Source organism: Erithacus rubecula (genome assembly GCF_903797595.1).
Source record: "Erithacus rubecula genome assembly, chromosome: 15".
Taxonomy (NCBI): domain Eukaryota; kingdom Metazoa; phylum Chordata; class Aves; order Passeriformes; family Muscicapidae; genus Erithacus; species Erithacus rubecula.
In genome coordinates this window covers 14,762,002-14,774,525 of record NC_136667.1, presented here as the reverse complement: position 1 = coordinate 14,774,525, position 12,524 = coordinate 14,762,002, and the positions used below count along the sequence as shown (strand labels likewise).

General features: G+C 43.3%; 1 protein-coding gene across 4 annotated transcripts in view; it reads left to right on the top strand.

Annotated features, from left to right (window-relative positions):
- The window catches only part of HTR2C (5-hydroxytryptamine receptor 2C), a 213,212-nt gene that overhangs the window by 44,406 nt on the left and 156,282 nt on the right, over nucleotides 1-12,524 (top strand). The window contains exon 1 of one of the 4 annotated variants that reach the window (XM_079319286.1): nucleotides 8,867-9,006. The exons of the other annotated variants lie outside the window; for them this stretch is intronic. The gene's annotated coding sequence lies outside the window, so the exon portion shown is untranslated. Of the gene's footprint in view, nucleotides 1-8,866; nucleotides 9,007-12,524 lie in introns of those variants that run through there. 4 annotated transcript variants of the gene reach the window in all.

The window sequence follows — 12,524 nt, the reverse complement described above, 5'->3', positions numbered from 1 at the left end:
CATTGTGGAGTTATTTCAGTGCCCACAGGAAGCATCAGAACTGAAAATTCTTCAGCTTGAAAGGTATCTTAGAAAATGCCACAAACCAGCCAACCAACTCACCCACCCACTCACAAGTGTAATGATGTGGTTTTTTTAACCAGGACAGAAAAAATCAAAACTCTTCTCAGACCCTGAATCAGACCCTCTAACCCATTTCTTTTGCTGTTTGTGTTCTCCCCTACCACTGTAATTATTTGAACAGCTGATTTATCCCATCCTACACTGCTTATTTCATTTTATTAGGCAGGAGAGGTGAGTCCTGTGCATCTTCCCAGATAGAGGCATGGGAGCTGTGAATCATGTGCTGCTTAGAGTTTCCTGGATATGCCCATGTGCATCCTGCAGCTTGTCCTGCAGCCAGTTCTGGGTACCCACACTCTCTGCCTCTCCCTGTGCTCTCCAAAGGAAGCTCCATGTGCAGCTGCAGAGGTTTTGTGCTTCCTCCCCACTCACTGGGCTGCCACAACATTTTGGACGATGTTGTGCAGGTCAGGGATCCATATGGATCACCCCAGGCATGATGGAGTGTTATTTCTGAAAGTGTGATGGCAGCATCTGTGCCTGGACAGCTCCTGCAGCTGCTGGTGCTGCTGAGGCTGTGGGGCACTCCTTAGTGCAAACTCAGCATCCCCAGAGCCCATAACCACACTTCAAAATCCTGCCCAGCTTTGTGGGAAGCCCCCACCAAAGGCAGTAATCAGTCAGTGGAGTGAGGCTGACACTGGTGGGTATTAATCCAGCCCAGTGCTCCCAGTGCTCCCCTGTCTCTGTAATGGCAGCAAGCTGCCAGCTCTGCTCTGAGAAATTCCCAGGAAATATCTCCTCTTTGAGGCAAGAGGAGCCATGCAGGCTCACATGACCTGCAGCATATTTTGGGCAAACAGATAAAAATTCCCAAGGGTCTCATTCATTCAATGTTAACATTTTTCCCGAGGTTGGACTAACTTAAGTTATTGTGACCATAAAGCAGCAAAACCATAAAGCAGAAATGTGACCCTGAACATGTATAAGACTGCTGTGTGTTTGGTTTTTTTACATTTGAAAAGTCCTTTCTGTGCCAAACATGGGTGTTGCAGTGTTGAAATGAAGCTTAAATCTGTCCTGGTGTCAACTGTAGTTAGCTTTAAAGTTTAAACCATCAGTATTTTATGTATTTAAAAGAAAATTATCACAGTTGTGTTTCTGTGTATGTGGTCAAAGGCAGATTCTGCTCTCGTGGTGATGTGATTCCACTGACAAGCACAGAGTTACTGCTTCTGTAACTTCAAATGTAATGAGAGCAGGGCTGTAAGTGTTCAAGTGAGTGCACAAAAGCAGACAAGTTGTGAGTGCCTGAAGTGGTAGGTAGTGATCTTCCCTAATTAATTGAATGATTGTCTCTTGTAGGCTGTGTCACCTACTACTGTAATGTGGGATAAAGCACAGCTGCAAAGGCGTGAAGAAACATAAATCCAAATTTGTACCTGTGTGGTTACATGCCATAGCAGACAGGTTAAAATATTAGATATTACTGAGTGGAATATCTGCAAGTCTGTAAACTGATTGCAGTCTCCACCAGGCACCAGTGATACTATATGGAGGAGGATACACAGGGAGATAAATATAATGTTAAAAAACACATACCATGAACCAAAATCACAATTTGAATTTTTGTGCATGGTTACCATATGCATTAAATGCTCGTTCAAATAATTGTATGATAGATGCTTGATAAAAGAAATAATGAAAAGGAGTGCATGGTATCATGTACAAACAGAACATTTAAATGTTATAGAGAGAAAGGCTTCCTTGGGTAACAATGCCAGTGGTTTCGGCTTTTTGTTAATGGCAGCCCAGTTTGATATTGTCCTAACAGGGAAAGCTGAAAGCTGCAATGAAGGCAGCTATCTATGGTCATTCTGGAATCAGGATTTTATAGAATTTAGATGAGCCACATAAAATGAAATACCAGCAGCCACTTTGCTTCCCATCACGTGAAGGCCTTGCACTCTGCCACACATCACCTTTCCAGAGAGCTGGGTGGGAGAGGGAAGTGCCAGCAGCCTGCTGGGGCAGGAAATCCTGGGACTGCTGGCTGGCAGAAATCAGGGCTGCACTGGTGATACCCTTTTGTTGGTGTATGTCATCTCAAATGAATCTATTAGTATTTGCTCTTCCCCCCTCCCCCTCCTTCCCCTTTTAAGGTCTGACCTAATACACAATTTAAGTACTTAGGGATGACTGGAGTGTGCTCTGTAAACTATTTGTGTATCTGAATTACTTCAGCATTCAGGTTTAGTTTCTTTTATCCTGTATAGATCTCCAATACTTCCTTGCTGGATGTTGTTGGTAGGTTTTTCTCTTGAGCTGACACTAGAGAGAAAAAGCAGCTCTGGATCTCACTTGTAGCCCAACATTTTCTTGTCTGCTGTAACCACAAATGCAAATCAGATGGTTTGTCAGTAGCTCACTTGCCATTCTTAATGTCATTGTGCAGATGGCTTCAGGAAAAGGGGGTTTGTACACAAGTGATGCCTACATCTTGATTAATCCTAGATGAGCTCAAACAAAAGCTGCTCACCCTTTAATAATGCCATGTCGTTGAGCTCAGCAGCACATGCATGGCTGGGGACTGTGTGTGTGCCAGATCCGTCTGCAGCAATGTTTCCCTTCGTGGTGGGAGCATTTCTGTGCCCTGTGGGATTGTGTTCAAGTGCTGGGAGACAGTGCTAATGATGAGATAGGTGGGGAGGGTGTGGCACAACTTCTGTGAGAGGGCAGAAGTCTCTGGGATATTTCCTCAGTAAAGTGCATGCAGCAGGGTCCAGCAAGGAGTGGAAAAGGGCAAGAGAAATCCTGGTCCTGACCCTCCCAACCACTCATGGGCTGATGTCCCACCCTGGCCTGACCTCATCCCCTTACCTCAGAGGTGATGGATTTGAAGAAGGAAGAGATAAAAGCATCCACAGTTATTTGAAGGAAAAATGCCACTAAGAGGTTAGATTATGGCCAAGGCAATATCATGCACTGAATCTGTTGCAGACCAGAGGAGGGGTTTGAATGATGGCAGCAACCTGCAGTTCTGCTTGAGACATTTCTGCAAAACCATGAGGAAAATATAAAGAGGTGATCTCAAAACAATGTCAACTGTGTTTGTGGAAACAGGCTTAAGAGAGTGAAAACATTCAAAGGAAAACAAAAACAAGTCAAAGCTCTAACCAGTCTGGTATGTAGAAATTGACAAGAGCAGGACAGAAAACCCTATAAACAGTTTTTATTTGGGATTATGGTTCATGTGTCCTAGCTATTGCAAAGAAGAATTATTACTGTTGTTTGACAGACTTGCCATCTAGCAAAATATTTCCCAGCATGTGAATAATAGCTTAGCAATATGTTTGTGAATGAATAAATCAAGGTTGATGTGGTGGTAGTTTTCCAGTGAAAGTAAAGGGAATGTTTCTGGAAAACTTATTGAGTCCAAAAAAGCATCTTTCTATGTTTTAATCTTCAAAGAAAACTACCTTAGCAACATGGTTCCCTCTTCCTAAACAGGAAAAATGAAAATAAAAACTCAATGGCTTAAAAGGAGGAGGCATGTTTGCTCTCAAGCAGAGGATATACAAGGAAGGGCCATGGCTTTGTGTACAGGGACACCAGGCCAGTTCCACTTGATTCTTGCACAGGATTTCAATTTATCTGTTGGGATTGTGCTCCTGCTTCTTATAGCATAAATGTTCAGGTGCTAAATAATTTATGTAATTTGTATTTGTCATTAAAACTGGAGATGAGAAAAGACCTTTTGGTCTTTCTCCTGCTGCATAAAAGGCATATCTGTATGTCAGTGGGTTTTTTCTTTTTCTGATTAGGGAGATGATTTAATAATTTCCATTGAGTGGCTTTTCCAGGAATGGGAAGAGATAAACCCCTGTAGCTTGCCTGACATTCATCTCTCTATTCTTCTTTGATTAATTTTCTCCATTTTTTTCATCTCTTCTAATTCCTTTCTGCAATCCCCTTAAAACATTTAGCATCCACTGCATGACTGCTGTGTTCACATGTGTGTGTTCTGCTCTCTTTGCACAATAATCTCTACAGCCCTGTAATCTCTATGGATGCCTAAACTAAACAACTAATTGTGTTTATCTGCAAACTGCTCTGATGACTTGGTCCACTGAAAAAGAGCATTAAGAGCAGGTGGTGAGCTGTGATTGCTATTTCTGATTGACGAAGAATTATGCATGTCTTTATTTTTATTATCTCTTTCCTCTGTCTTCCCACCTGCTGTTTGCTCTGCTTTAAACCCTGCAGCAGGTCCTGCCTTTTTTCCTTTCCCTGCACTCAGACATGGAGTTAATGCCACAGAAGGGCCCTGGTTCCCAGCTGCTGTACTAATAGCACAATTGACATTGAGGTACCAGGGCAAAACCTTTATTGAGAACCAGGGGAAGATATAATTGTATGAATTAATGATGGAGGGAAGGAATAAGATTATGCTCCTAGCTTCCAGACATGCCAGATATTTTTAAAGCAGTATTTTAACAAGTAGAATGCAAAAAATGCTTAACAACTGAGGTGCCTGAAGGGCTTGGTGGTTGTCTCCAGACTGGGTTTGCTCCTTCCTTACAGGGAAACTCAGCTTTTTTTGGCTGGATTTCTAATACCATGTGCTCCAGGACTTGAGCAGACAGGGCTGACTGGTTCAGAGATCCCTTGGTGGGATGCTCTAAATCCACAGCAGAGTGAAAGGCCAGTGTTCTCAGGGCTGCTGAGGTCTGGCTCAGAGGAATCTGCTGCACAGGGCTTTGACCTGGCTGTGCCTGCAGCTCGAGGAAATCACAGCTATCTGTGCACCACCTACAAAGAGCAAGTAGGAATCCTCCAGAAACAGAACTGTTAAAAGCCAGAAATTCCTGATGTGAATAATAGCTAATTGTTATTACATTTCCTTTCTTGTGGAAGTACTGCCTTGTGATCTGGCTCAGCTGGTGGGAGGAAGAGGTCAGGGCTCAATTTCTGTTGGAATCCTTACATGCAGAAGGCCCAAAATGTAAAACCTTTGTAACATCTCACTGCCTTTAGATCTTGGTAATGCTCATGTCAGTTTTCTAAAGGATCTCACCTTGCTAGAGCAGCTCCTCTGAGGATGTTATCCCGTGTAACTACTTGTCTCTTGCTAAGTCCCTGAGAGGCTTTGAGCCATGGAAAAAAATGAAACTTAAGGGTTGAAATCGATCTTATTTTCCTTAGGGTTGAATGTACAACCTCATGCTACAGTTTTAGGTAGATTTGGGTCACCAAAATTCAGGAACACCCAACCAGGCTGCCCTGATTCAATGCACAGTGTGCACTGGGTATCCAAGTAAGCTCATGATGGCTGTCTGCTGTTGTTATCCTCAAGCTTTTTATTTGCAAACAATCCAGCTCTGCCTCTGTTCACAGTCTGAATGCCAAGGGCCTAATTCTGGGTTACTTTCAAATTTTCTCTCTTGTCTGATTTGGATGTAAGTGGAGCAGTTTGGTTTTGGGCAGTGAAGCCAAAAATAAAGGTGACTTGACTCCATTTTCTCTGCATTCTTTTTCTGAAGTACATTTTTATCTCCAGAAAGAGGGACACATTGCTTTAACAGCAATGCAGAATGTGGAATCATAGAATAGTTTAGGTTGAAAGGGACCTTTAAAGATCATCCTGTCCAGCTGCCCTGCAATGAGCTGGGCCATCAGTCCTGTCTAGTTACAGAACACATAGCAAGCACTTCAGAGCTCTTTCTTGACTATTTTCATATTAAAAAGGGGGTAGTGAGAAGGATAATACTTTCTTAAAGTATAAAAAAGCATTCCTCTACTGTTTTAAGCTGAGTATTTAATCTATTCAGTGAGCCCTGGGGAGAGGAAGAGCTTTCAATTGACAACCTCCTGCAGCCACCTTTGAGCTTTTTTCATGAATTCAGTCAGCTGACAAAAATGCTTCAGTCCTTTCAAAGGGTGAGCCAGCATCCACTACACTTTGTTGCAGTCTCAGCTTATTTTAGGCTTTCTTCTATTTTTTTTTTTTTAATAAAGACAAATGCAGTCTAAACTGTAGTAACTATGTTTTTTTCATGAGGGAACAATCAGAAAATTGCAGATTAAGATAATAAAAGAAAATAAAGTGTCCCTTACATATCTTGCAAATCTAATGAAGTTAATTTTACTGGTTTCAGTTTTAAAAGGCAGTGAAAGAATAGCTGCAGCAAGGCTATACCGTGCATCAGTAGGAGAAGTGGGGATAATCTGAGCTTCAGGAGAGATCTGCATGTAGAAAAGCATTGGCTTGAATGGACCAGGTTTCTTTAAAAGCTGTTTGTGCCTTGTACAGGCACAATGGGCAGTGATGCCTGGGGGCTGTGCACTGCTGTGGGCCGAGAAATGTCAGCTGGGAGTCTTTTGGGAACAACTCAAAAAGTGAAGTTGAGCAGTGGCAGAAGCAGAGACTGACACACTGTGGCCAAGGGACTGGCATGTAGGTTGGGCACAGACTGGGAGATGAGATGCAGGATAGCTTCTCCAGGAACTGGGAGAAGACAAAATTCCCTGGGGTCCCACTGGAGAAAAGGACCAAGTAAAAAGTTCCTGAACACGTGCAGCTTTTGCTGCTGTTGCTGCTGCTATAATTTGGTTTGGTTTGGTTTGGTTTGGTTTGGTTTGGTTTGGTTTGGTTTGGTTTGGGAAGCACAGTTATTTCATAGAGATGGGAATCAGAGAAATGGAGGGTCTCTTGCCTGAGTTGTTTCAGTCTTTTTTTCCCACTTGCTGTCTTTGTTTCCCTCCTGTTTCCAGCTGGAGAGTGCAGAGGATGGGAGGTGGATGCAGAGCAGTGGATCTGTGAGCAGGGGACACCCTGGGGACACCAACAGCCCCTGCAGCCTGGGAACAGCCCCCAGCCCCCAAGGGGAAGCCAAGGGAAGACTGCAAGTATTCAGGAGGAGGAACTCACAGAGCCCAGGAATAGCAGCAGTGAAGGGGTTTTCTGAGTCAGGGGATTGTGTGTAATCCTAGTTTGGGACCAAGGGTTGACATGAGAGCTCTGGGACAGAGGGGTGCCCTTTTGGGGCATGGGAGCTGCTGAGCTGGTTCAGATCTCTGCTCAGAATGAGCCTGGTCCTGCTTGGTCTCAGGGACCTTTGCTTCAAGGGGAACAGCAAGAATCTTGCTACAGGGAAGGATGAAACAGGCCTGAGGCTGAGCTAATGGTCCCCTGCAAGGAAATCAGGGGTTTGCAGCCACTGGAGGGTTTTGTTCATTGTACTGAAACCTAAATGTTCTTATCAGGTGATATCAGTGCTCCATCCTCTTTTAACTCCTGCTTCAGCCTCAACCCCTTGTGTTTGGCACAAAGTTTGGCAGTGGATTAGCTGACATTTTATGTCCCATTTTAAATTGCTGGCTCTTCATCCCTGTGTCTGTTCTCTCATTTCACAGCACAAGAAGGACAAGCCTAGACATTTATGACTTAGGAGGTTCCTTGCCACTTTTGTGTTTTTATTGCTATAATTTCTGACATAAAAGTGTCAAAAATGAGATGGACAGCTTGTGCAGATAGGAATAAGCTGAGCATGAAACTGAGCTGAGGAGCAGAATGGAAACCTGGCACCTGAGCTGCCTCAGGAAAACTTCCCAAACCACTGCATTGGTGTGAGCCTGGTCCAGCCTCTGATGTTTGGAATTTTTTCTGTCTAGAACTGATGTGAGCTGGGAAGATCAGGATTCAAATGCTTGTGGTAGCACCTCTGTTTCCAGGAGGATTTTTAAGAAAAGGCCAGTGATGCTGGCTGTACCATAAGCTTTTTATTAGTGACTCATTCAGCACTGGGAATAAATAAGGAATTGAATCAAGCAGGGCCTGTCTTGGACTTTTCCCCTGAATCCTATTTTTATCTACAGAAATGCAAATCAGAAATACTTTGCTGAAACTAGGGAGGTACTTTATAATTTATTTGTCAAATTGGTGGGAAATTTCTGAAACACATGGTTCCAAAAGTATCTGTTGTTGCTAAATATCCCCTCCCTCTGGACACAGAGGGCTATTCAGATGTGCCTGAGGATGTGATGAGCTGCTGGGAAGGGAATGTCAATCAGTGAAGCAGTCATGAATGGTCTGGGCTTTCCATGAAATGTGAAGGCAGCAAATATTTAGTATCATTAAAAGAACAAAGTTGACATATTAAATAATCAGCTTAGTAAAATCCATTTTGCAAAGGATCTGTTTCTGGAAATTAGGTGTTAGCATTTGGTAAAAAAAAAAAGGCTAAATCATAAAACACTGCTATGAATATTATGAAAGTAAATCAAGGAGTGTCTGTAAAGTCAGCTGCAGGCTTTGAGTCTGCTCTGATGCTGAAATAAAATCTTGATATTCTTAAGTTTTCACTACTCCATTCTGCGTGCTCACACAGGCAGCAATCTGAATTGACAAGCTGTTTGAAATCAGAAGTAACTTTTTTTCCCATTGGGGGCTTGGTTGGTTTTAGCTACTCCTAAGGCTCAGAATGAACCTCACACACTTGGTGCATAATGCTGAGTGTTTTGAGGTTGCTGTTGGTGTTGTGCTTTCCTGTGCAGGTGTACATCATTTTTCTTAGGTGTTTGGCAGATGCCTGGTGCTTGCCAGCAGTGTTGGTACCCAGTGCCCTGTGCTGTGCCTGCCTCCCCAGCTGTGATTCAGAAGCTTCTCTGAATCTCTGAGAGCTTCTCCTCTGGTGGTGAAACACAGCTTGCTCTGGAAAGCAAATTATGCCATGAAATAATACTTCATAGCAGTCGTCAGCACTAAGCCTTTTACGAGCTGTCAATATTTAGGATTTGTCTCTGTGTAGTGGCTTAGTTTTATCTGTGAGTGAGGCCAGATAAGAAGAGAATTTGTGAGCACAAGAGGATGAGTGGGCTGGCTCCTGTGCTCAGAGAGCTGCGCCGTGTCTGTCCCTGCTCCTGCTCCCAGCACGTCACCAGGTAAGGGATGAGGTTTTCCCTCTGTCCAAGGTGGCTGGAAAGATGTCTTGAGGTGGGAGTTGGCTGAAAGAGGAGGCAAAGCACAGGTTAGTGTGGTGCAGAGTGTAGCAATCACCTGCCCAGGGTATAAATCAGTCGGGGTGCTGGCTCTCTGCCTGTGCCTGCACTGTTTTAACATGGGCAACAATTGCTCTGTGGCTACTGACTCCTCTGGGACTTCTGTGGACCAGGCTTGGATTAGGAATGACTAGATTGACACAGCTCTTTTAGTAATTTTTCTCTGCTACAGGTTTTATGTCTGTCACTCTGGTCTGTGAGGTTTTCCATTTTGATGTGTAACCCAGCACAAGGATTACCCAGGTTGAAGAGATGTGTGCAATAATGACACCATCCTGAATTCTGCTCCCTGCAGAAGCTCAGTTTCTGTGTCTTCATCCCCTGCTCCTGCAGGCTGTGGTTTTACAGCCTCACAGTGCTGTGAGAGCCCTGAGTGTCACTGGGCTCATGGGGTGGCACATTGCAGCCACAGTCTGTAGCAGCAGCATCAGCTCTGCTTCCTTCTAAATTACAATAAACCCATGAAACAAATTCACTGTGGAAGACTGTGCTCTTAATGTAACTATTTGAGGGCTACACTTCTCCTTCAAAAGATCTATTTCCTTACAGTGTGTTGAGTTTTTGTTCTCTTTAAGGTCAGTCATTGCTTACTGAAATGTATTTTCACTTCATAATCTTCTTTCAGTTGTTCTGTATCATTTCATTCAGGTGCATTTCTGATGGTTGTTGTGCTCAGCTGATGCCATTGAAGTTATTAATTTGACTGTATATCTTCCAGCATTTCCCTCTTTGCTGAAATGCTGATAATTCCCACAGTCTGTCCTGTCCTCTCCTTGCTGCATACTCAACATTATTCTTTCTACCTTTTATAATATGTATGCCAGTGGCCTTTTGCCAGGCACTGGTACTGTTGCCTGGTGAAACAGGAGAATATAATTACAGCTCTTTGGAATAATAATAATAATAATAATAATAATAATAATAATAATAATAATAATAATGCCTCATTTACAGTTCTGAATGTAAAATACACTTATAGGCAAACATATTAGCACTTTGCCTGCTTATTATTGATAACTATACCAATTTTGGCTGGTTTTGTGTGACAGGGAGGGATTAATTTCCTGTTTTGTTCTGGAGACAGTGGGAGTTACTGGGCTTTGGGGCAAAGCCCAAACATGATTGAGTCATGCAGGGTGAAAAGTTTCCTGAGGATCTATCAAGGGGAGTAAATGTGAAGGTGGGAGGGGTGGGGAAAAGTGGAAAGATGCACGATAAGTTTCTCATGGATTGGGCCCTTGCACGGGTGGCATCTGCACATATTCTGCCTCCCTTTTTGGTTTGTCATGAGGTGTGGGCTAAAGAAAAGAGGTGCTGTGGCAAAGAGCTGTGGGGCTGCATCTGTAAAACTCAGGGTGGAGAGAAATCCACTCAGAAGTGTAAAGGCATGGCTGTGCTCTGCACCTTGGGGAAAGGCTGTCAGTTTTGAGGTAAAGTATCTGTCAGAGGAAAAGCTGAAGCAAAACTAGAAAACTGTCCAAGGTGTCTGGATGCAGCCCTACAGCAGAAAACAAAATAAATGTGTACTGTTGTTAACAAACCCTTTTGTGACAGGGAGGGAGGGTTGATTAGCAAAGACCACAGACAGCAGTGCTGCTTCCCTTGGTTTGCAGAGGACAACTGAGGCCTGCAAATGCTTACAGAGGTCTAGAGACAGGCAACAAGCTTGGCATAGTGGAGATATAAAATAGATTAATTAGTTTTCATATTAATAAGTCTTCCTTTATTAAAAAAAATCTGAAATATTGTTACTTGTAAAGTTATGTGTCATGAGACATGCCAGTGCTACATCAGGGCTGCAGCCTCTGCATTGACAGCTCTGGCAGGTGACAAGGGCTGCCTGCACTCATCTCCTCCTGGGCAGTTTGTGTTGGAATGGGTAAAGAAGCACTGTGTGAGCTCAGTTAATAAGAAGGAAATTATCAGAGCTGAGCAGGCTCATTTTTGGTGGGGCAGTTTAGGAGCTATTCATATAAACACCTCAAATGCATGGAGAGGAATATAATCTGGTGATTATATAATCTAGTGGGAGATATGGTGACAAGCTGTTGAGGCAGAACTGGGCTACAGCTCCAGGTGGGAAAGAACAGTCCAATACCATCAGAGAAACTGGATTATTGGCTGCCTTTCTGTGTCCACCCTGCTAGCAGCAGTCCTGCTGCTGTTGGGATTGCTCTTTATCACAGTGGTGGGTGGCACTCAGTCCTGGATGCAATTCTGGAGCTCCTACAGGGATTTGAGTCTTTTTCTTGTATTGCACTTTTAAGCAGAAGCCCCTTGTTAGCCATATACCCTCATGACATTAATTTAATTGTTTTTGTTAATGCTCCTTGAGAGTAGTCACTTTAATTTTGCATGATATGTTGTAGTTGCAGTATAAATATCTACATCAGTCCATGTGGTTGCAGGAAAAATCAAGCTGTAGTACCTCTGGGGGAATACAACTCCATGGGGACTCAGAGTAAATATTTCTTGAAGCCCATTGAAGTGATTTCACTGATTTTATGCTGGCTTGTGGAAGGAGCTAAGAGTCTGCTCATGCTGCTGGGTGATGGTTATTCCTCCTGAACAAGGGAACCTGCTTTTGTTTCTGTGTTGAATGAGAAGATGCTGCTGAATGTGCACAGCTGAAGGTGAATACAGTAAAGCAATTTTAGTTAAACCTGCAGGTGTAAACCTGGGGCAGGCAATGGGTACAGCCACTCTTTTCAGAGCTGCCACTGAAATAGGTTTCTTTCTTGGATTTCAGCTGGGTTTGCATGGCTGCCTGCAAGTGTGTCAGAACTGTGTGGGCTATGACCAAAATACTTCATAATGCAGCTCTGTATGGCTGGCTGAACTTTACATGGCTAGGCTTGGTTTAACTTTATGTGGGAGTGTTTCAGCAGTATCCTAGAGGTTACTACAGGGCACAGTCTGCTGTGGAAGCCATCTCCAGGGTGAAGTGCAGTGTTTGTCTGAGGTTTCTGTGATGTTGTTTTGGAATAGAAAGACTCATGCTTTGGCTTATAGTACTGCATAAGCCACAAGGGGAAAGAAATAGAACAGCATGTAGGGAGCTGCTGTAGAAAGTGAGAGAATCACATACTTGAGTAATTCATTAGGTGATTCATCCTGTGTTAGTTCTTTGGATCTGTTATAAGAATTAGTACTTCTCCTTATGCAGTGGAGGAAGAAATTAATTCAAACTTTCTAGAACAGCATAAGAAGTGACTTTGAAGCCCTGTCAAACGTTGCTATGATTTAGGAATCCAGTACATGGGGGCTGTTTATCAGCCCAGGCCAGCTGAGGGACTGCTTTGAATGAAATCACCATGATCACCACTGAAATCTGCTGATGAAAAGTTGTGAGCAAAGCCAAATGTTTGCCTGTCTTTAGTTTCCTCTTTGATACCAGCTTC